The sequence below is a fragment of the Anomalospiza imberbis genome, chromosome 1 (assembly GCF_031753505.1).
Source record: "Anomalospiza imberbis isolate Cuckoo-Finch-1a 21T00152 chromosome 1, ASM3175350v1, whole genome shotgun sequence".
NCBI classification, from domain to species: Eukaryota; Metazoa; Chordata; class Aves; order Passeriformes; family Viduidae; genus Anomalospiza; species Anomalospiza imberbis.
The window spans coordinates 141019627-141045340 of NC_089681.1; the positions used below are offsets into that span (position 1 = coordinate 141019627).

Sequence of the window (25714 nt, forward strand, 5' to 3'; positions counted from 1 at the left end):
GGACCCTTTTGGGCAATGTGAGCCTTCTATGCTTGCTAACATAGCCAGAACAGCCAAGCTCCATGAGTCTAACAGGGAATAATAACGTGTTTATATAGCACATGAGAGAAAATCACAAGTGCCAAAATAAATAGGTCAGAATCCAGGTTTCCTTCTGTGCTTGGGTTATTAATTTGGGTTCATCTGTCAATTCTACATTTCTGAGATAACTGCTGTATGATAACAGTGCAATACTTTTTAATTATTGCACCAATCCAAATAAGAACTGAATTTGTCCCATAAACCTATTACACTAGAGTTCACCAAAGAAAATCCTTAATAACTGGAACTGAAGACACTGAGTTGACTCAAGTGTGCAAGTACTATAAAAAAGCAGTGTATAACCTCAGGTAGAAAATATGCTGGTCTTACCTGGAAGTGTTCATCAGCAAGCCCTAACAAGGGATACAGATATTGCTGTCTGTGTTTTACAGGATGGAAAAAATGTTTTGTCAAAGTCAAGAAGCAAGTCTGTGGTATAAATTGGACAATTTATAGATCTGACTCATCAGTCCACAGTCCTGCCATATGCAATGTCCTGTAGGCTATGCCAGCTCTGCAAACTATCTTTTAGAGTACAAAATATTGACTGCAAGCACCATAGCCAGCAGTTTTTAAGAGAAAAATCTAAATAAAATATATTATAGTAATAAAACAAATTAGCAGCTGTTATCCTGAGGCAACAACTCAGGAAGCTGTTTTGTGAAGCTCTCACAAAACAGGCCTTTATTAGAAGTGGTAACAGTAATCATAAGTTCAAGTTTAACTAAGTGAGCCATTAAAAGTGTAATGCTGAAATGAACTGAACCGAATGACAAAGCAAAGCATGCCTGGGGCAATGAACAGGTTTTTAATTTGTTTAACTTCCATCTCTCTGGTGTCTGGCTCTAAAAAATGATGTGACAAAAGACTCCTCACTCCATTCTAGTCTGAACACTAAATAAATAAGTAAAAGTAGCAGCAACAATAGTATATACATCCTATTCATCTCCCACAGTGCTAACATCACTGGTCCTCTCTGGCTTTGTGCTCTGGTTTTCCATTATTCAGGGAAAACCATTGTCCCTGCAGCCATCAGGAGGGTGTATCCATGCAGTCACAGACACCATCATACAGCAGAGACCTACCAAACCCCATATTCTGACACAGTCTGTTATCTGAGAGGATGCTAAGCTCAAATTTAACAGAAAAATCACATCAGAAATTTCTTGTACCAACTCTTTTTTTCAATGTACATGTTCTAGGGGGGAATACTGCTAGTGTGAACTGCTGAGAGGATGTCACTACCCTGCAGGCACATCCAGGCAGGCCTGGCATCTCCTGGACCTGGCACAGGCTTATGTCATTCAGAGCAGCTCTAGGATATGCTCAGAAACTGTGACTGCAAAATTAGAATAGAAAAGAACATCAAATTATATTACAGACACATTTTCCAAACTTCTCTAGACCACAGCATCCTGTAAAAATTTTATTCTAGCTTTCTCTAAGATAAAATGGAAGTAACTTTGCAGTATAATCATAACAGGACTCTTGTTTCATTCATATTTACATCCCTGATTTTAATTTGACAGGGTTTAGCTCATACAATCCTGTTTTGTTTTTGTGAAAATATAATTTCTTGCTTCCCAAAATATTAATGAAAATAGTACCAGAGAAATAAAGGTAACTATGGTTTTTATATAGCATTTGTAAAACTACTTTAAATATTGTAAATAGCTATTTCCATCACCAGGCATACTGGGGAAAGTTAACTAGAAAAAAAAAAAAAGCCATAATTACTTTCAAGGATTTGCTGAAGGCAAAAAATTGCATTTTATAAATCAAATTCCTTAAAAATGCTGACTTAGTTTCAAAATCATTTTCTCTACTTATCTTCTGAGTTTCTCCTTGCTGTGCTAGAAATTGTACAGTGAGCTTTATATGAGCTGTGAAAATGGATTTGTGATTTTCAAGCTAGCAAATCTAAACCAAAATAGTAGTTGCCATTAAAAATAAAAAAGCAAAACAAAACAACAAAATCCTCTGCATCAACAGCTTCTGAGGTTAAAAACAACAAATTTGACTAGCCAAAATCTTATTATTACAAACATCATTACACAATGTAGACTCATATTTTTTACTTTATTTATGAGTCAATGAAATAGTTTCCTCTCACAAAGAACTGCATGCTAGTCTAAATGCAAATAACTTCCATAAAATCATTTGTGCCTAGAATACTAGGAGTAAGAAGAAAAAAAAGGAAAACTGATTGGTTTATTACGACAACTTTGAGTTGTTGCAGTCTTTATAAGGGGGCAAGAGCAGCTGTAGAGTATGTGAGATCCAACTCTGCTTATTGCAGGTACAGGACTCACTGGGAAAAATGTGGAGCTGTTACCTCCTAGTCTGGGAACCTGATGTTGCATCCAAAGTGTTTCATGGATCAAATCCATTATGACAAACTCTACTCTTAAGCCATGTGTGTTAAGTACTATTTCCTATAGCAGTCTGGATATTGGCATACATGTTCACCTTTTTTCTACAGGTATAATCACATTTTTACTGAATTTCCAGAAAAAAGAAATAGGAGTAAATAGAGGTTTATTTTCAGAGCAGCTGAAAAATATATTTCATTTCACTTAAAGAAGAAAGATCAAAATCTTATTAGTCTTTTCATCTGCTGGCTAGTTCATTTATATTCACATCTTGTCTAAATACTTAGAACTAACTTCAAAAAATTGTAGGCACATATCTGAACCAGAACTTGTTACACAAATTTTTAAATTATATTTCCCTGTAATTTCTAATGTGTAAAAATGTTTTGAAAAATATTATGCATTTCAAACATTTGGTGAATTGTACTATGCAGAAGAAATGTGCTTTTAACTCTACCACTTTTGCACGTACACAAAGTGTTTGTTCAGGTGTGCTACCATTACAAAGGTCATAACTGTAAGATAGAGGCCTTGACTTTGTTTGCGGTGATTAATTTTAAAAACCTCAAACAACCCATATGCAGAGGCTGGCAATTTGTGATAATGCATATTGTGGTCCCTGAAAAAAAAACAGAATTGAAGGAGATCCTGTCTTCCAGCTAAAGGGTCATTTGCAGGTGGGAGTCAATGCACTATTCCTGAAAGCAAAACTCAGAAGTCCTCACCACCTCAGGAATTATTTTCCTGTGAGAAAATTTTCAATTCTGGTGACAACACTGATTTCTTTGAATACAGAGAAGACACCATGCTTCACAGACTGGTGTTCCCTTGGGTGCTTTGCCATCATTTAGGGCACAAAACCTTACTGTGGGGGACATGGGGGAAAATTCATAGCTCAGAGACTGCTTTGTAGGGAGGCATTTTCTGAGTCTCTGAATAAATTGGATTGTCAGAAGGCCCTGTGGGCTCCCTTTGAATGGGAAACAGGAAATATTCTTTGTGGGTACAAATGCATTGGTGAGTAATTGTTCCTCAGCTCGTTATCAGGTCTAGCTCCCTACTGTGTGCATTGAGCACAAAATGCTGTTTGATTCTCGGCCCCCCTTTTTGTGAAGAACCTGTTAGTTTGGATACGGTTCACTACAGAATTTGCTCATATGAGGTAGTATGGAGGAGTCGACCTCATTTGACTGCATACACCCGTCTCCAGATGCTATCCCAAAATATGTATACATACTCTTTCAATTGCTTAGAAGTGAAAAACACCCAAACGCCCATATACGCACAAAATAATAATTCCTTAGGATTGCAGAGGCAGCATATGGGGCCCAAACTACATCCAGAGTCAAATATTGTGTGGTGTGGCCTACCTACTCAAGGAAGGTGAGTGTGTGTGGATGAAGAGGGAGTACAAGCTGTTCTGTCCAAGCTGAGATGGATGACATTTGCTGTGTGGATGTAACATGGGTGATTCTGGAGGCTTTACTTTTGTCTTCTCATTTGGCCACATAAGAAATTAAAATATCTATAAATTATAAATGGGCCTTCAGCAATGTTTTTATATACCTAATGGAATCCTCTCCTAAATTTCTTCAAAGGAAGTTGCAATCTGCACAATAATTTTGTTATTGGTGATGTTTTTTACCTACCTTCCTAAGCTGTTGGTTCACTTATGCCTCAAGGAATGCCTGTATTTCTTTTTCTACAAATATTGTTTTATATATCCTATCTAAAGTAACTATGAATGTTCTCATTATCCTTATAAAGGTTTAATCCTTTTTTAATTCCTGCTAAGCTCTTGGTCTGAATGCTGTATTGTGACAATGGGTTCTAATAACATATTATTGAGCCTTTGACTACTTAAAATCCCTCTTAGCCTATGTTTTCAAAGTACATTTCACCTGCCATTTTTTTACTGCAGAATTTACTTAAAAAGGAACACCCACTTCTTTGAAAGTCATGTTCAGTTCACCTCTTGCCTGCTGTTCATTAAGATATGCATTTCCTCATCTATTGAAAAACTTATTTTTTATTATTATAGGTTGTTAAAGGACAGGCAGATTTAGAGGTTAAAGTATTGGCCTTGGGTTTCCTTGTTATGCAGCTTGTCTATATAATCCTGAGAAATCATTGAGGAGTTTTCCCCCAGTGACTCATCTGTACAAAGGGAATAGTAACATTTTCTATCTTAAAATGCTTTTGGCAATGCCCAGTGTGATAGCTGGGGTTCCCCCTAGGTGTATTAAAAAGATAGTGTCATTACAGTTTATAAGTTATTGATTTGGTTAGATTCATTTTTTCTTTCTTATTTTAATCCTTACATTTTTATTTATGGATTTTTTTAATTTATATGACTCCCTTAGTGAGGATGATAAATTTAGACATATGCTAATCACTATTACATAAAACTCAGCTACATTAATTAATGAAAAAGGTTCCTTTTGTTTCATTATTTCATTTATATATTAATTTCCTTGTGTTTCATACACTTTTGGCTACATACCACATTACCCGGTGTGGTGCAGAAATATCGCTGTTTTGGAAACATTTAGAATATCAATAAATTATTTTAAATCTCATCTAACTGGACCATTTGGACGGTATATATGTGGGTGCTTCACAATTAGTGTTTAATAAAATCCCGAGTCCTTCTGTTTCTTTACTTTGTTTAGTGATAAGAACTAAATGTATTAATGTATTATTTGTTGAATTTTGTCTGGACATTCACTATATAACAACAATTTTGACAGAAAAATGTAGTTAACAGATGACCATCCCTGAAAGAGTTGAAATGGTTACAGAGAGAAATCATTAATACCATTCAAATACAAAAATAAAAAAATTATCCAGAGGAAATAAACATAGCACTCCTCAATGACTTCTCTTCATTTGAACTACAAATCAGATATTCTAACAAATGCATGAATGACTTTATGCATTAATTCCTTTTTTTTTTTTTCATAGGAAGTTTCATAGTGAGGAAAAAAAAAGTCTTTGTTCCCCTAGGTAAAGTCAACCAGGGCATTCTTCTCATTTGGCCTTTTTTAGTTACATTGATTTAGTGAAATCATTATTTTAAGTAAAAATTCTTATTAAATACTGCATTTATATTGCAAGGATGGCTCCTATCTACACCTTTAAGCAGCTTCATTACACTGTTAGTTCTGCTTTGTCAGTATTTCTGTGTTAAACTGTTCATATGACTAATTAAAATGTGATTCTAAATTCTATTTGTTATTGCTTCTATTATCTTTGTTATAACACACTGACATAACATGTTTATGGGTTCTGTAAGCTAATCTAATTTAATATTGTGCTTGTAAGTGAAATGTCCTTAATAGCAACAGCTGCCCTTGGAATGCTGATTTGAATATACATGTACAAACACACACACACATAAATATATATATATATTATTGAGACTGCTAGGTTTTACCTACTTCTAGCCTTGCTGTTACTCCAGAGAAGCAAATCTTTTTATGGTTGAGGATGTTCATTCGTATTCAATTAAAGGAAAGAGAACTGGGTGCATGATAATCACATCCACAATATATCCAATTCAAGGACAAAAGTAAAATAAGCATATAAAGAAAATGTAGTTTGATATCTCATATTACTCAGCTTGCAGAAAAGCAGACACAGCCTTCATTTTTCCAGGAGAATAGTAAATATATAAATATGCCATATTTCTTGGTTTCATGGCCTTTAGCAAATGGGCTTTGCATCTCCATCATCCTTTATCCTTTCTACCAGGCAGCACTGAGTTCCCTTGTTATTTTTCCTCTGTTTATATTTCTCCACTCTTTGCAAGTATCATTGGAACCATGGATTTGAAACTGATATACAAAATTTAAAATTATTTTGTTTTATATACTATCACCAAATCATGATCTTTTGACTGTTCCTACTTTGATAATCAGAAGCATGAATAGCTTGCCCAAAGGTGTTTGCAGTTTTGTACACCAGAGAGAAACTGGTCTAAAAAGTTGATGCCATCAGGTTTTGGCAGTAAAATTTCTTCTTAATAACTCAGAGTAATAGACTTTGTGATTAAAGGTTGTTTGGGAATTGGCAGAAAAACAGTGCTCATGCAAAGCCTTGTAAGAATATTTTGGGTGCCTAGAAAATGATTTTTTTTTTTTTACAATGTGAACATATTAGAAAGACTTCTTGTTAGATTTAAAAAAGAAAACCCAAACAAAAAAAAAAATTAGTGACATTGAAAGCTACAGAAAACTGAGTTTTCACTGAGATTATGTAACATTTTGGTACATATTAAAAAGAAAAATCTAGTCAGCATTGCAATTTCTGAGCATCTTGCAGTCATGTTTTGAGCTATGTGTGAAACATCTGACCTTTCCACAGGTGAATTACAAACCCAGCTCTCTCCAACCAGAGGAGTAAGTGTGTCTTTTAAAACAAAAACAATAGCCTTGTAAAGGGCTTCCTAGTTGCCAATGTCAATTTTTTCAAATTATCTTGCTCTGAATGAGCATTTTGCTCACAGAAATTACCTAGAAAATACCTAGACACACATTGTCCATCATGTTATATCCTTTCCTATGTTTTCTATTGTTAACACAAGCGGCCATCTTCTTAAACTTGAAGCAGCAGTTACTGAAAGGTGAATTTCAAGCTCATTACAAGTGATGAGACCACCAAGAAAATGGCATTATACTGCATTATACTGGGCTACATTATACTAGACAGTATGGAAAAGCATGTAGAAACACAGGAAAAGTGTATTTTGCCCCAAGAAATTTCCATGAAACAAGCATGGTAGATACAATTAAGAAAAATTACATTATTTCAAAGATTGAGACCATGGCAGGAAGAAAGCCAAAGACATTGGACATAGATTGAAAGCTACAAGACTGCAAGAAAAGCTTCTCAGTTAAAAATACCAATACTGAGGAAGAAAAATTATGTAATTGTATGTTTATTCAGTATTCTGTTGCTTATTCTTGCTTTTATGAATTTTTGATTTCACCTTTGACAAAATTATATGAACATGAGTGGCTTAGTATACATATAGTGATTATAATGTATAGATGTAATAGCTGGAAAGAAAAGTTCAGTAATGTGATTAAAATAGGATTAAAATTTTAAAATAACTGTAATAATTAAAACCAAAATAGAACCAAACACCTAACTGATCTGAGTATTTCAAAAGCAAGATGCATGAGTATTTCAGAAGATGCTTTCTCTCAAAAGATAAATTATTTTCATGGCATGTATTTTTTTACTCTTCATTTTCACAGTATAAGCAGGAATGGAAATGCAAGGTCTTCACAGATGTTGGCTGAATAAATTGGTTCACAAATGGTTAATTTTGGCTGTCACGGATATGTGGCTAATTACTATAATGAAGAATATTTTTGGGAAAAAAAACCAAAAAGTTGAATGATGATATTACCAATTAACTCACAAATCTAAGAAGCAAAAATCCAGTTAATAGAACACTACATAGTCCTTGTAATTAAAGTGTGACATGAGAGCCCAGTGTCACAAAGAAGAGAAATCCTTTAATTAGCCAGGATTTGAAAAGCAAAGACAAAACTGGAAGGTTAAACAGGGAGAAACCATGTTGTAACATAATACTGTAAGAAAATGACAGGACTTAGACAACCTCCAATCACCCATATTTCTGTATTTGAGATTGAGTATTTTGTCCCAAATCACCTGTCCCAAGTTTATCTGTAATGACAACACCAAAAATAACAATGGAAAACAACTTGCTGTCAGATCTGCACAGATAAACCCTCAACAGTTATTACTGGGTTTGGCAGAGACCAGGCTCTTGAATCACATTTCTGGTATTTTATGTTAGGAAAAGGAGGAAAATCTGCACTAATGGTTAAGGCTTACGGTAAAAATAATCTTTTTATTACACCTGTTTCTTGGAGATCACATCATAGCGACTTGATTTCTTTTTGCTCACTAATAAAATCTCATGTTTTCAAGGCAATGAAATTTGGGGTTCCTTCAACAGACTTTATAAATGATAGTATTAGAGAAGAAGCCAACTTATGGACTTACAGACTTCCTCACTTTCTAATCTAGTTGATATGTTTCTTTAAGTTGCATAGACTAACTCAATTTATAGAAAACACCTTCAAACTGTGTTCCAATAATGAATATATAGTTCATAAAAAAGTAAGTCAGGAAAAGTTTTGAAGGTATCTAAAAGTTCTTTATCAAATACACCATACAAATAAATTGCATGAAAGAAGTAATGCAGAAATGTTGATTGACAGATGGTTACTGAATTTCTTAATCAGGACCAATCTCCTTTATTTACTCATCTGTTTGAGCCATATAATCATATGACATGATATTCTTAAAAATAGATTCTACCATAACAGTGTTAAAATTTAATTTCATGTGTAAAATATTACATCTAGTGTGTCCAAGACAAAAATATTTGTGAATGCAGCAGCCCAAGATTACTGCTTCTGTCCTGGAAATACAGACAGTTGCAATATATACTAAAAAGCAGAAGTCTACTGTCTTAACATCTGCCTTAGGAGGCGTAAATCTTATCATAGCTCAAGATTTTAGTTCCAGACTTTCAGCTGAAACATTCAACTTCATGTATTAAAGAGGCAGAGGTGTTGCGGTGCATTTCAGGGGTGGGGGGGCCCGGGGGTGTCCCCGGGGGGCCCCAAGGCTGTGAGTTCTCTGGTGGCAGCAGGAAGGCAGGGAGCCTCCACGCGGCTTCTGAGGGTGCTCATTAGATGAGGTTCACTGGGGGTGCTACCCCCGGAGGCAGCATGGTTTCTGAGGGAGAGGGGGGGAAAGGGGAGGGGGAGAGAGGGGCTGAGCAGGCACCAGCCAGGAGAGCCGGCGAAGAGAGAGCGAACCGTCCCCCGGCACACTGAACAGGGAGATTCAAAGTGCGCGCGGAACAGATTGGGCCAATGGGATTACAGACACAGGATACTGCAGGGGAGGAGCACAGGCTTGCAATAAACCATACATTTTCGAGGGGTGAGACAGAGCACACCATTTAACCAAAATATAACACCACAAAGAGGCATGGATTTTTTTGTTTTTTTTTTTTTTTTTTTTTTGTTTTCTTATGGGGACAAAAGGTATTTGATGGACTATGGATATGGTATGAGGAAACTACTCAGACAAGAAAAGGCTTGCAACTTCAGACCATACTGATCTGTGGTTATCATTAACTTGTCCTTGTGTTTGTTGATCTGTGGTATTTTCATCTGAGAGTCTCTCTGCTTTTAAGGTCCTTTTGTTACAAATGGCTACACAAATTTCTTTGCATTCCAATACATTTTTAATAGAGATTTTTTCCTGAGCTGAATAAGGCATTCTGTCTCATCCAAATAAAATAGCCGTGTCTGAAAGGGAGAATGTTAGCTGTAATAGCATATCTAAGTGGCTTTGAAAAAAGAACTCGTTCATTTGTAGCTTGGGCTCATTTTGCACTGAAATATTCATGCAACCTCTGAAAGTGTTGTCAGTAAAACATCTGGTTGAGCACAGAAGTTTGCTATACAGAAGTGGCTGCTATTCCCATGTCCCATATGATTCTTTACATACTCAGCTTGGCTTGATTTTACCCTTCTTCTGCTTAATTTCTGTGGCATAGATGTATTGGCAATGATTATGAGGATTTTCAAAGCAAAGTGCCTCTTGTAGTGCTATAGGCCAACTTGTTTAGCCTGCAGCATGTTTGTGACGCTCAGGTTGATCATCACTTCTAACAAAACAGTCCCTAGAGACTCTCATCTGCATTTACATATGTTTCAGATGGTGTATGTACTGAAACAAGTACTAAGTATCCTTAAGGAAAAATTATTTAATTACTTGGCCACTGCAGTGCCTACCAGTTCACCACCTTCAGCTGGAGTTACGTACCTCCTTGGGTTTAAAAAGAAAACACATCTAGCTCCCAGTTACCTGCATCTGGATTGCCTAAACTTTCTACTCTAACAGAGACTAAATTTGGTGTGAATGCTTTTTTTTTTTGGTTTGGGGGCATTTTTCATATGTGTGCGCAGATTTTTATCAGTGATTTTAAAATAAAAAAATTTAAATTTATTTAAAAAAAAAAACCATATATATATGTTTTATTTCAAGTTGATCAGATCAGAATCTCTCTCACTCCTCCTTCTCCTTGTGTTTTTCCTTAATCTTGTCTTGACATTTTTCTTTTAACTATGATATGATATTTTGCAATGATAGCTTTGGGATGTCATACAATTTCTTGTAAAAATATACTTTTTTTGTGTATTTCCTTTCATCTAACTTTTTGTTACTGTAAAATTACTGACAGCTGAAATACTTAACCTAGTATTTTGTCCCAAACAATAATATACTAAAAAGATATCTGACCTTATAGGCTTATTTTAAATCTAATTCTTTGCTTCTCATTTCTACCATTTTCACCTACTTAAGTGTTTACCCATGATATGTGATACCCCGTATCAAGGTGGAACGCTTAAATCTGATCAGAAAGAGTAGCTACTGTAAGCATATGCCAGCATATTGTTTGTATGTCTTTTTTATCTATATGATTTGGATGCTGATCTTCAGTAAAGAAGGCAAACAATGCATTTTGATAGCATCAGTTATTATGGAAGCATACAGGTATTTTGAATCATCTTGTTGGAATGGAAAATCTCTTCTTCTCTATCTATATCTCTGTTGTGGACAATCACCTATGTACAAAGGAGATGCCACATTCTGTCCAAACAAATTTCTTATGGTAAGACACGTTCTTTCAGTTCTCTGAGATTATCTGGTCACATGTAACTTGCAGGGTAATGTCCTGTCCTTTATTGAAAGGATCTTGGCTCGTTATTTTTGTGGATGTGTTTCCTGCCCAATGTGGAATATTCCCTTTCTTATTTTCATCATGTGTAATAGAAAGACTGAACCAGCCAAACATCTTCAGAGCAAAATTTAGCAATTCAGCCATTGATTAAAATTAAATTGAAGTTTTTTTCTGAAAAAAATCATTTTTTCCTATAGTTGCCAACACTTCATATTGTGGATATAGCAATAAATAGTCTACCTAGTTGTAATTTTCTGCACTGCTGAAATAGAAACAACTTATCGTTTTCTCCTTTAGTGTTTTTAGACAAAAGAGAAGTTGCATTAGGAATATTTGAAAAATAAAAGTGTTTGAATATGATTGCTCTGAATTTTAAAATTGTCTCGTCATGTAAATGCTAAATCCAAGGTAGGAGATACTATTTATTCTGTATAAAAAAAGTGCACAAATTTGCTTCCAGCTATTTGTCCACCTAATTTTCTTATAATGTTGCAAAATGAGTGATATATAAGTCTTCATCTGATTTTTTTACACTGAGTGTCAAAAACTTTCAATTACCTTTTCTCAAAGTGCTTCAGAACTGCAGGACAGGGCTCATTTTGCCAGCTCTGAATACAGAGAAATATGGATGTATATCTTTAAACCATAAGTTGAAAGTATCTTTAAATCTTTCTAGATATTAGAATTACTTTTGTACAGCATGAAAGGCCTTATCAACTGTATTTTTAAATTTTCTACTGAATTGATAAAGATGGCAATGTGAAATTATTTTTCTTTATTTGGTAGTTTGCTGAAATTCTTTTAAGCATTATTAAGATTTTAAACTCCAGTTTTAAAATGAGAACTGCCTACTCCTATATGAGCTGAAATTTGGTATGCAATGAATGCATGAAAGTGCAAAATGCTCAATGACTTAGTCTTTGGTCATAAATGTAAATAACTCTTATCTAAAACATGTTGGGGAAAAGCAAAATAAATTAAAAAGGGTTTAGTTTAGTGGTGCACAGCAGACTGCAGATAATACACTTCATATTTTGGTTCCTACAGATGTGCTAGTTTTAACTTTATTGGGCCACTTTTTCTAGGGGAAAATACCACCACCACCAAAAAAACACCAAATCCCCCTTCTCCCTCAACCCCCCACAAAATATTTTAAAAAAACCCATTGCAAACAATCAAATCTAAACTGAAATCAACCGTAAATATTTTAGGTGATTCAGGTTAAAAAACCCTTTTTTTGTAATAAAGGTTAGCTCACAATAAAAGGTTCATGTAAAGTACATGAATTTGACATTGGAGGATGATTTAATGATCAATCCTATGCAATTTGTTCAAATGCTGTGTGGAAGATATCCCTTCAATGACAAACACAGAAGTTAAAATAACACTTTCTTTGTGTGTATTTCAGTTTAAGACACACTTCAGGAATGTGATAAATATTGAATCTAGAGATGGACAATACCATTAAATTTAATTTCACCTGTTAATTTAAAATACTTCATGTAATAATGAAACAAAAGGTATAATATATAATTATAATGATATGTGTTGTATACAAATATGTGTATATACTGATAGCAAATAATGTTTTAAAGTAGATTGCTGTTTATGGTGACTCATCTATATTTTTAAGGAAAAAAAGGCTGGATGATATACCAAAGGAAATAGTGTTCCGAGGTAAAGTACTTTTTTTGACTTTCAACATGGTTCACTCATCAGACCTGTTTACCTCACCTGTTTTTAACTGCCACAAATTACTGGGGCAAAATAATTAGCTAAGCTTCCTTTTTTTCTGGTTTTGTGTGACAGGCTGAATGGAAAACTTCCTGGATCTGCGACTCCCAGGGAATATCCTGAAGTCATGAAAAATTTGTAAATGTGCCAACAATCTGAGTGCACTTATTGCTGCCATAAGAGATTACCAAATCAGAATAGGCACATTAAATACTGAAATTAAAAAATTAGCTCCAAAGATGTAGCAATATTCGGAGAGTATAAAAAGCACAATGTCATAGAGAGGAGAAGGAGGGAGGAACTGAAAACAGCTCAGCGCAAGTAGTGTACCAAGGGATGAACTCCACCTCTAGCAGCAAAGCCACAGGACAATAACTTCTAAGACATCTCAGATTGCAAAACAGAAATGTGGCTGCTGAGGAAATGGGAAATGGGAAAACATAATGGTGAGCAGATATCAGCTACGGGAAAACCTGATTAACATGGTGCAAGGAACAGGGCTGTTCAATCTGCAACGAGCCTTTGGTGCTGGGTCTGCGGGTAACGCACGTCAGGGCTGTTAGAGGCCAAGAGCAGGGGCATCTGGAGAGCTATTTCCAACACAGATTTGCACTCAGTCTCCAACCCCACTCTATCGCCAATCCCAAGAGTGTCTTCAGTTAAGATGCACCCTGGATCCAGAATTTAGCATTAGTACACACACACATGCAAAATTTCTCTGCAATGGTATGCACTGGCTAGAACCAGGCAGCCAGCTCATGCTCTCAACTCTTCTCAGCAGTGTTCAGGCACTGACCTCCAGTGCAGCAGTGCATCTGTACCCTTGTAATCCAATTAGATCTTCTCACCTCTACTTTCTCATCTGAATTTTCTTGCAACTTTTTTACCACATGTTGATTTTGTCTTTTTCCTTCTTGAAAAATTAAGATGTAGCATTTTAGGAACATATCTCCTCTTTGATCTTTCAGTTAAAAATTATACCCAAATTTTTGACATTTAGGTCAAGCATTTCTTTAAAGGCTTGTCAGGAAGAAGAGATAAATGCAAGCTAGAAATATATACGTTACATTTCAGTTCCTCGTGACAAAAAAAAGAGGCAGGGGAATAATTTTACTACATCTTTTATGTCTTCTAATGCTCCAGGCTAATAAAATCAAATGCTTTCTTTAAAGTATAAAGCTATTCCTTAATTCATGCATTTGCAATATTTCCAACATCATTAAGAACAGATTTCTAAGTCTGCCCTAAGTCACTGAGCATTGCCTTTATGTGGCAAAGAATCTCACAGAATAAAATAAATTAATCTATACTATTCAACAACTAATCACACCAAAATTAAATTGCTAGAGAATTCTCAGTACTTAGGTACATATTTTCAGCTTTATGCTCAGATATATCAGGCCTGCTAATAGTAACAGTAAAACATATGTCTTTTGTAAAAGGAAAAAATCTTTTAAGTGAAGAACAAAGACATAGGTTTTAATGCTTGATCTTAGCAGGTAGAAAGAAGGAATAGTTCACTCAGGCTTATAAAAACACTGGAAAATTTGGCAAGGAAAGAGGGCAAAGTATTTGGCCAAGGGCAAAACCAGAAGAGAATATAATTTCACTGTAGCATAAGAGGAATTCCACACTTAGAAAAAGCCAGATGGAAAGAAGACGTTTGAATTCCTTGAGACTTCCCTGACTTTGGGTTAAAGAGTGCTAAGAACTGACAAAATATTCTTGGTATATATGTGTGCCAGTATTATCCATACCTGTTCTTGCTAACATGAATAGACTTTGATGACTGAATCTCCAACAACCTGTGTGCACCTGCTTGTCTTCTCTGTTAAGTACTCAGGGAGGCTCTGCCAACACTGGAGGTCTTTTTGTGCCCAGCAAGCAGTCATGGCCAGTTGTGAGGCTGGACATCAGAGGAATTAATTTCTCAGACGTTAGGCCATTAAAAGCTCGTTCGATTCTGTGGCTGGATCACATCCCAGTTAGTCAACCAGAGGAATTGTTGATTCAAAGCCTTACTCAGCAGGATGCTTGAGTATAAGATGAGAAAGTTAAAATCATTAAAATTCACCCTCCCTCAAGCTTTGCTAACTGGCTCCTCAAAGAACAAGGGCTTGTGGTAGTGCTATCAACTTACTAGTGTAATTATAATTTAATTTTCTTCCTGTGCCTTATTTAAAATGCAGTTAAACTGATTATTCACATGCTCGTAATGACTGCCTTCCTTAATCAGTGCTCCCAAAAATGTCACATCTCCCTGTGCTCAGACCTAAGCAGAAGGGAGGTCCCTGCTGCCACAAGTCTTGCAGCATCTCACAAGTCTTCCTGGTGCCACCCTTGGTGTCCCCTCTGCCGCCAATCTGTCTAAACAAGATGGAGCAGTAAGAGAGAAACTTCTAGCTGCTTCCCAGCCCCTGTGAAATGATTACAGCTCTGCAGGCTCCCAGGCAGGTAGGTTTATGCAAGAATATCACAAAACTCAAAGCTATGAGCCAAAGTTTGAGGTCTAAAGGTTGTCTGTGTCCTTTCTCACCTGTGCATTTTAGTGGACCTGAGAACAGTCTGACATTAGGCAGATTAATGTAACTGGATATAAGTGAAGTATAGGCCTGATTCTTCTCCTCCTAGCAATGCACTGAATGTCATGCACTGCTCCTTCCCTGCTTTTTTGCCCTGTGTGAAGGCTGAACCAGCAGCTGTGTTACACACTTGTTTCTGATAGCTGGCATGTTGAGACGAACTTGTTGACACCTGCGTAAAAAATGAAATAATTTTATTGTGCATACTAGAGAGGAAAGAAACCATCCCTTCCAATGCACCTGGTGAACTTGCTTTCCTTTTCTGTTCTTTCTCAATTTCCTGAAACAAAACAGTGACACTGAGCTGCAGTCCTGTACTTGGGAAGTGAGAGAGAAAGCTGGTGGCAATCTGTGCTGCTGACGCAGTGTCACAGTGCAATGAGGCATGTTGTACCATCTCAGCAACGCATCAAGCCTGGGAAGTGCTCTAAAACATTCAACTGCATGGAAGAGGGGTTTATAGCCTTTTGTTGATAGGGTTTAACATTGGGTTGCACAAGCAAAACAATCTGTGTGGCTTGCCACATTATCAGCAGGGGCTCTGATGCATCACCATGGTGCACAGAATCTCCTAGAAGAGTCAGTAGTTTGGGGCTTGGTCTATTATGTCTCACTCCAAGTGTTTTATTGTTTTCTAGGAGAAGGGTGGACTTCTGGCACTACTCCAGTTTTCACATCGCCAGCTGTGTCTTCAGCTTGAGAGATTTCCTGTGTGCTCTATCTTTGATTCTATTCCTTGCAAAATTTTTACCACAGTTATATTTTGCCACTTTGAATCTGGAAGTGTATGTAATACAGTATATTTAATTTAAAATTTTCTTAAACTGGTATGGATCAAAGGTGATCAACATGCCAGAACTCTACATTCATTGTATTATTTTTAATATTGGGGAAAATTGGAGGAGCTAAAGAAACCTTCCCAATAACATGTTGGTGGAAAAATCATGGAAAGAGAGAATATGGGGATTTTTCATAATGTCCTGTGGCACAGAGGCTCTTCATCTTCACAGTCCTTTGAGACCTCATCGATAAGGACAGGAATAGTGTGTCTGACCCACATTAGGGGACAAATTAGTGCCTCACAGGCAAGGCTGTAAGGGTCAATGGGAAGCCTGTTGTCCTCTTGCAAAAAAAAAAAAAAAAAAAAGCCATAAGATTCAACTCCTGAAAGTTGTAAAGTTTCATATTTCAATAAAGATTCGTGAAGATCACCCTTATTTCCCTTTGTTATGCAAGGGAGACACTGCTGATTTTTTCTAAAGTTGTTTGTGCTCTAAAACTCAGTTGGTCCTGTAAGGCTTCATACGCAGAAACTGCATGAGGCTTTTCCATTAAATATATTAAATACTTTGAGAATATCAGGTGTCAGACACAATAGATGTATAAAGGATTGATTGTTACAAGAGTACCTGAAGAAGTAGTTTCAGTTGTTAAAGTTATTAAATAGCTTGAAAATGAAAAGTATTATGTAAGGGATAGGAACTATTGTCCTTCTACTTCAACACTTCAGGCCAGTCAGAAAGATTATTTAAAAATTCATTTTATTAGCAGTCTAACCAGGGAGGATGTCACAGTGCAAAGGATTCTGCCCTTACATGTGGTTCCTTTGAGTTTCATATGCCCAGGAGAAAGTGCCAACTGCTTATGCAGGCACAATTACATTTGTAATAATTGATTTACACATTCACAGGCAGCAAGATCAGGTGTTTGATATCTTTTTTCATGAGGGAGCAGCAAGACTAGACTGCTCCACAAAAGAAGATGAGCTGGGATGGAGGTGACAGCAGGGCAGTGCCCTCACCAAACAGGGATGCTCTCACACAGTACCCGGACAAGAGGAGCAGAGCCCGTCCAGCAGCCCTGACCAGACCCAGAGAGCAGTTGATAACCCACATTGATAAGGGAGAAGGCTGAGTCAGGAATGCAAGGGTCAGACCAGCAATGTGCAAGGCAACCTCTTTGTCCTGTGTGCTTTTGTCAGGGTCACCCCTGAATTTACCATATAACTTGTGTTTCATTCACATATGTCAGATAATCGCTGTCATTGTTAGTGCTGGTTTTACCAAACACCCAGGGCCTCAGTCTTATGGGAACCAGTATTTTTTGCAATAATAATTTCCAGTAATAATGATAGTAAATATTAAGAATAAAATTTTGTTCATACAGTTTTACAGAAGGCCTTACTGACAGCTGTGTATCTAACTCGGTGGCTATCTGCAGTCCTGCAGGCACTACAGTACACCTGTGAGTAATGGTGCTACTACCTGTCTGTCTTGTTCTGTAAATGCAGGAATTGAGAGACTTCTCACAGTGCAGTGGTCTACAGAAGGCTGAGATCTGAGGAATGTATTTGGTGCTTAAACACATAGACGTGATGTTGAGAATCTGAACTAAGCTGTGACTGAATCTGAGAGCTGATAACCTTTCATGGAAGACGTTTCTACCTTCAGGTTGCATAGCTCTTTAAAGATGTATTTCATGCATGCTCGTTAATAACTTGACATTTGACACACACTTTGTAGCAAGAACTTTTAATTTTTTTATGCTATTTTCAAAGACCTTCTGTCATTATATAAAGTCTGTCTTAATACTACTAATACATATAAGATGCACTTATGAATTTCCTTGCATGGATCAGGACCTGGCATCCCTATTCCTTACACTTCTTATTTCTGTCCAGATGAAAATTGTTGTAGAACTGAAACAACCTCATCAGGAAGGATATGAAACTCCCATATTCCCTTCTCACCCACAGCCCCATCATGGAAAGGAGTGAGGTGATTTGGAAGGCCCTCAAGCAAAAAGAGAAAAGTCCTGTGTCTTAGAAAGTGCAACACTGGCTGGCACTCACAGTGCTGTCAACTGGAAGTAAGTTTGAATTTTCTCTGCAAATTTGGGTTCAGTTAGTTTCAAGTTTTCACAGCCACAAACTCATTTCTCTCTTATACTGGATATGCTTGTACTCAAACTTAAGTGGCAATGTCAAGAGTCAAGTCTTATCATTGAAAACACAACCTCAAATCCTTCTGCTTTGATCAGGAAGCTTTCTCCTCACTTTTAAAGCTATTTGAAAGAAAGGAGCACTGGAATGTTTGTAGTTCTCTTGCTTTTTGTGCTCTGTATGTAATTGAGAAGGTTAACCTGTAATGGCAAGGGAGCAAATGCATCTATTTTACCACTTGACCATCGACAGTTCTGCCTGATTTTGAAATTCAATCTACAAATTAATTTTGCACTTTAACACTTTCAGGTTATTGTTATGAATCCCACTGGTACAAGAAGTACATATTTCAGCAATTTTAAATACTTCTTTATGACTGAATAACTGTTGAAACCTAACTCTCCAAATTAAGTGTTATCTGTGGGATCTTACTGGTCACAAGTGTGTTAATGTAGTAATTGATAACTTCTCAATTACTTGCTATCATCTTCTCTGAATTCCAATGGTAATTAAATGAAAGAGGATGTAATTATACCTGCAGCCATTTCCTTCAGTTCAAAGGGAGCCCTAAATAACTAGTGGAAGCTCTTGTTAAAGAAGCAAAGTCCTGATCCTACATCTCACATTCTGTCTGTGTAAGAAGCATTTTCTATCAAATTATGCTTTAACTGCAGTTGCTGTCTCCTAGTTCTGTAAGGAACTTATGTAACAGTGAAAACTAAACTCCTTAGCAGCATGGACCACTGTTAAATCTTGGCACAATATTTAAGTTCCAACTGCCTTAGGTATTAAACTTTTGGCCAAATGTACAAAACAATGATGTTTGGTTTTGTGCTTTGGGTGAAGGACAGGCAAGTCGGAGTGGGAGAAAGAGTCCAGTTTGTGCTTAGGCTGCAAACCTGCAGAACCAGCTCCATGGTTGTAGTCCAAACAGGAATATTTTTTTCTTTTAACTACTGTTTGCAGAAAAGTTACATTTCTCCATCTTCCCATTTGCACCTTTTTCCTGTGAAACTTCCTTACTGGGAAACTTGGCTCCCATTGTGTGTAACAGCACACACACCTCATCAGGCATGTGATGCAGCCAAAGAGGCTGTATGAATGAGGGCAGGAAACTAAAATGCATGAGTTGCTAGCAGAGTAGTGATTTTTCTCCATTTGTAGCTATTAAATCTGCATCACTAGGCCTCTGCCCCTATCCCCAAGAGCTCATTTCTCTCTGTGCTGGAGATCCCACCCCTCACATTTTACTTCACAAAATCACAGAATTTTCTGAGTTGGAAGGGACCCACAAGGATCAGTGTTGAATTAATTGTGTGCGCAGCTGCTCTCCAATGGAAGGGTAAAGACACCTCTGGAGAGGAGAACTGGAAATGGTAATTTATTTTTTATTAGCTGGGCTTTCTGTATTCACTGTTGGTTGTGTGAACAAGTGAACACTGTTGGCTCTGGGGCCTGCTTTATCAAGCAATCCTCATTTAGTTCCAGAACTAGAACTGCAAATGTTCAATAATAATCCATGGCTGTGTCAAATAAGGATAATATTTCCATCTTAAAGACTGACAATTAGTTAATAAAAGTTGCTAGGAAAGGAAAAATGATAAATAGCTTCACTGGGATGTCTGAGATATATGTATGTAAACCTGTATATTGACAAGACCTGTTCTTGATACAGGGAAAAAAAATACATCATCCAAAGTTTTGGGTTTGGATCCTGTGGAGAGAGGGGTCATGGTTATTTTTCTGATTTGGTTTTGTTGCTTGTGATTTTTTTTACTTAAAACATTGCAATTAAATAGAGGAAGTTATATGTGGTGCTTTTCTTGTTTTTGTTTTTTAAAACCAGGTGCAGAAGCTACAGCAATTAATATTAATCTGAATTTGATTATTTGGCTCTTCAGCTTTTCACTGGATTATGTTGACTTTGTAATTTGATTGCTACACAGATGTAAGATGTGCTGATTGCATTAAAATATGCAAAGGAAATTAAAAGTATTACCAAGTGATGTTCTGAAAACAGTTCTTCCTTGCTAGCTGTAAAGACTTCCTTTTGGGAAGAGAAAAGCAAAGGAAATTAATGATTATACTATAATGCCAACCACTGAGTTACAAATAACCCGTCTACATGGATAATAAGTATTGAGCCTGTAATTCATTGTTTCTGGATTAATATGTGTTATAGAACTAATAAAAACTTAATAGACACGAACTCTATAATTTGCTAAAGTATGAGATTAAAAAGGTGAGATCCAGAAGGGAAGCTCAAGCGTTGGGCTTCTGCTCCTGCAGTACTTCTGAAACCCTGCACTAAGCTTTGGCACAAACACTGCTGTGCCACTCTTGAGGCTCAGTCAATACCTGGGTGATTCCCAGCAGAGTTCTGTGGCCATCATCTCTCTCACAGTCCCCTTTGAACAATATTAACTGTGGAGAACTGAGTAACAAGAAGGATCTTCCTGTTCTGTGGCCACCAAAAGGTGCACTTGCCTCTCCACTGACTGCAACAGTACCCAAGTGGGTTTCTAATATACATAAATTCTGTGTGTGATGGGACACAAAGTGGCCCATATGTTACTTCCCCAAGTTAATTTGAAAGCATTTTCTGTTCCTAAGTATCATAACTAAAAATTGAAATGTTTTCCAATTTTATACAGAGAATGAATTTTCATTCAAACAAATTAAAACAAATCAAATTCAAACAAATTATTCATCAATATTTATTTTATTAACCTCAAGGTTATATATTTCCCCGCTGCTTTTCCCACCAACCATTCAAGTGCCTCATAAGAGAGGCAGAAGTAGAAAATATAGTGGAAATTTTAAATTTTCCACTATGCTTTTTATTAGTCTGGAAAATGGAGGGGGAAAAAACACAACAGTAGCAATAATAAGGTTCACCTTACAATTAATTATTCAGACAACTCATTTCTGTGACTGAATTTGGAAAGGAAGGTGAAGCCTGAGCTGGAAGTTTGAGTCTGCTCGTTTCTTATTTAAATACTCCAAATGATTTGAGAATGTAACCTTGCTCATGTAACCTTGTATTCCTCAAATTAAATCCCAATTTCAATGAGGAAAAAAACACAGAATGCATGAAGGTATCCAAGATATGTTTCTAGTTTGAAGATTTATATTTCAATGTAACCTGAAGCACAGCCCTTCCCCTGCAGCTGGGGGAGTTGCCTTGTCAGTCCCACTGCACACAGATGTGCTCATCCCTTCTTTGGCAGAATAAAAAGGAATTGCAGTTTACAGACAAATTGGGGTGACTGTGATAGCACTTTACCCACAGTGAGGACAGCTAAAAATCTGACAGTAAAACTAACAGCTTTAATGTCCTTTTTTCTGCTCAAGCAATCCCTTTAGAGCATTTTTAATGTAACTCAATAAACAAATACATGCATAGGCTTTATAACTGCTTCTACAAGTTGCTCTAATGTCTAATATTGTATTAAACCATGGTAGTAGAATTTCAGTTACTTATGCAAAAATCACATCTGCAATTGATAGAAATATTTATCAGTGTATGCACTAAAATGAAAAAGCATTGAAGCAAGTAATAACATTTAAAACAAGTAGGAAAGCACAAATGAAAATGAAGCATCTGAATAATTACACAATATACAGTGCAGAAAAAATGATATCAAAATTCCACTTCTGTTCCAAATCAATAACACTGAAATGTGACAGGAACTTGATGATGGTGTGTAACTAAAAATTTAATCCAGTCAAAATATCTTTGCAACACACTCATAGACAATCGAATCTTTGCAATTGTTTCTTAATGAAAAGCAATTGGTTTCTGGAAATAATTAACTTATTTTATAGCCACAATCAAAGAACATATGGAACTTGACAAGAGTCTTGTTCCCGAGTTAAAAATTTCAATTTACAATGTAAAGAGAAATAAAGTATGTAGTATTTTATAATAAATTCTTATCAGCTTTAATTTGTGAGTGAATGTGGTGATAAAGTCCTAAAGGTTATTTGCTAAAAGTGCAGAAAAAGGGAATTAAATAATGTAAAATAAAGACCATGGAATGGCCAGTGCACAGCAGGATAATGGTAAAACAGGAAGAGTGACTACTGAAAACAATTCTAGAAGAAACTTTTTCTGCTCGTAAAACATATTAAAAATGAATGTTGGTGTCCCATCAATTGAAAATCCCTGAGATAAAATAAGAGATGTTGAAAGGCACTTCTGTGTTGAATGTTGTGTAGTTCCTGAAAACCATGGAGTGTCATCACCTCACACATTTTGTCCTAATGTATAAAGCTGTATTTCCTGCTGACATCGATTGTGACAATTTCTGTAAAGTCATCATAAAACCCAAGAGGGAAAACTTTGATTTGGTTCATTATAATCTACAAATCCTGACTATATTGTCTTGTGGGGTTTCTTGGGGTTTTTTGGGTTTTTTTGGGTTTTTTTTTGTTTGTTTGTTTGTTTGTTTGTTAAATTTTACTATTTTCAGGAAGATATGGAAAGAATAAATGGAAAAACTTTTCTGAGGCAAACAATCTTTATCTCAGAAAGCAGTGGTAAGACATTAAAAAGAGAACAAATTTAGGTTTGATACAGAGATGTAGCATTTAATTTATATGAGCACACTGGAAATTAGCTTCTGTAGATAATTTAAGAAAGGAAGATTCACATAAGCTGAAGGATAAGTAGGTTTTAAATACACCATTTTTCTGGTCATGGCTCAGATACAGGCACTGCAACTCGTGGCTAAACTCTTGAATGTTTAGCTGGGATTTTCTTTTATTGGCTATTTTGGTTGGTTGGTTGTTTTTTTTTTTTTGTTTTTTGGTTTTTGTTGTTTTGTTTTTTTTTTTTTTTGGCTAAACCAGATTAAAAGTCGTGATTGGAAGCAAGACAATGAGTAAACATCATGAATGTATATTTTAGAAGTAACTCTGCCACAAACATTTTCCTGTGAGAAAATAATAGTGGCATGCTATTGCTGAGGGTTTCTGAATGTACAGAAGGTATGCATAGGAAGCACAGAAGCAGGGATCCCTTACAGAAGAGGAAAGGTTTTTTTTATTATTATTTCTGGCTCACTTGTCTTCTTGATTTTATCTTTAATTCTCTTTCAGAGCCCTACCCTGCATTTATTATTACTTATGTTGCTTATGCTGCCCCTGTCAAGATGAAAACCACTCAGATGAAAAAAAAAAAAATTCCCCAAAAGAAATCCTTCAAAGTTTGGTATCTTACCTTCAAATCTCACTCCAGCTCTCATGGTTTAATTTTTCTTCATGAGGAACTGTCAAACTGGTAGAACCTGGGGTGGGATTTCAGAGTCACATAGTTGCTCAGAAGACTGAAGTAAAGAATTTTATTCAGGAAGACTCCATACCAAAGACTGTTTTACAGTGATAATGCAAGCAATATTTACAGACTAGTGTAACCTAGCTGCTACTGCAACTGCACATCCTCTGAAGTGTGACAGTTATCCATAAGCATATATTTATTCTTTTATAGTATGAACTAACACAAATATCTGCAATTTATTTCATTGCAGATGACATTGAATTACTTCATTATTACCCTGGGCTCAGAATGTTAATTTGAAAATTTAGTTTCGACCAGTTGGTACAAGAGAAGTTCCTGGACATCAAAACTCAATCACTTTTTCCTGAAGGCAACAGAATCAGAATGAATCTTAAAGGATCTTCCAGATGACTCAGCTTGAGCCTCTCTGCTACTAAACTGCTGGTTTTGCTGTGGTGCAAGCAAAGCACAAAACGTTCAGGGAGTTCCCTGAAAGCATTTTGTAAAGATCTTTTAAAATGTCTACTGGCTGAACATTCATCCACTTAAAAAAAAAAAAAGAATACAGCAACAGGGTGGCAATATGGTGATTACTTATACCTTTCTATTTTACAGTAATGACTTTTGAAGGGCATTTACTTAACAAGGTCCTTTTGAAGCTTTTGTACATGATTGCAAATGACATGTGTGACGTCCAGCAGTCCTTTCTTTTGCATAATGGTCACAGATTATACTTAGGAAGAGTAACATGGAGGTAAAGTGACAGCTCCAGTCTCTTAATGAGAAGTTTATTAAGAAACTAGGACTGATTATCAGTTGCAAATTAACCATAATGTGAGTAATCAGCAGAGACGTCACATTGGTGCAAGAAAAACTGCAAACAGAGGAATGTTCATCCTTATGCTAATCAAAAAGTACCTACAGCTCATTACAGAAATTCATTTCTAGGAACCTGGGGACACAGGGTTTGAGAAATGTGTTTTTGGAAGTTTTATTTGGCAATATGACTATATGTACCTTTAGACTGTATTTAACATGCCTGGGGAATGTGGCTTTTTCTCTAAAATAGAGATTCAAGATCTCTATGATAAAGCTAGAATTGCAATACATAAAAACTTGATTTATTTTTGGACCACTAGACTAGATTATGGTTTTGAAACAGTGGGGGAAAAATTGCATTGATTTAAAAACATTATTTTGCAAGTTTTATTAGGCAATTGTAAAATGGATCCAATATTCAAGCCACAGTAATCAATCTCATCATTTGCTCTGAAAAGGATTATAATATGACTTTTAAGTATTAAATAGTATGACTAGTATTTACAAACTGCACACTGGGGCTCAAGCCTCAAACCTGCAAGGAAAAGTCTAGTCTAGGAAATAAAGAGTTTACAATTTTGTATCATCCAAAACACAGCGATAGATATGAACATAGCAACAGCATAGATATTGTTATCTGGATGGCAATGTGCCAGCAGCAGGAATTTTGGCACAGTGATCTTGTTTTGTTTTCATTGGTCCTCAAGTGCACTTTGTTCTTCCATAGGTAATTTCATTCCTTTGATTCCAGTTCCCCAGTTTATCTCCTTCTGTATAATATCCTGATTCTCTTTTTCTCTGGCACTGCCCACCTCATCTGAAAACACCAGTGGGATCCCTTGACCCCTTTTTTATCCTTTTGCCAGGTTCATTACTGAAAAAAAGGAGTTCAAACTTTCCTCTCCTAGAGAAACTTTTACTATTTAACACAGCTCTTTGCCAGCACCTCTGCCAGATTTTACTTGTCATAACAGGATTCTGCTGAACGAAACTGCTTGACTAACAAGTTTTCCTGTGACACATATCTAGTAAATGTTTTGGTGTTTTGTTTGAGGCTTTTGTTTTTGTTTTTGCTTGGGGGGGAGGGCTGTGGGGGTTTTTTTA

The 25714-nt window shown here is 36.2% G+C and overlaps 1 long non-coding RNA gene across 1 annotated transcript in view; it reads left to right on the forward strand.

Moving 5' to 3' along the window:
* Nucleotides 1–18438, forward strand: part of LOC137484716 (uncharacterized) — a 64796-nt gene extending 46358 nt beyond the window's left edge. The window contains exon 3 of the long non-coding RNA XR_011005003.1: nucleotides 18325–18438. This is a non-coding gene — a long non-coding RNA (uncharacterized lncRNA). The remainder of the gene's footprint in view (nucleotides 1–18324) is intronic.
* The last annotated feature ends 7276 nt before the right edge of the window (nucleotides 18439–25714 follow it).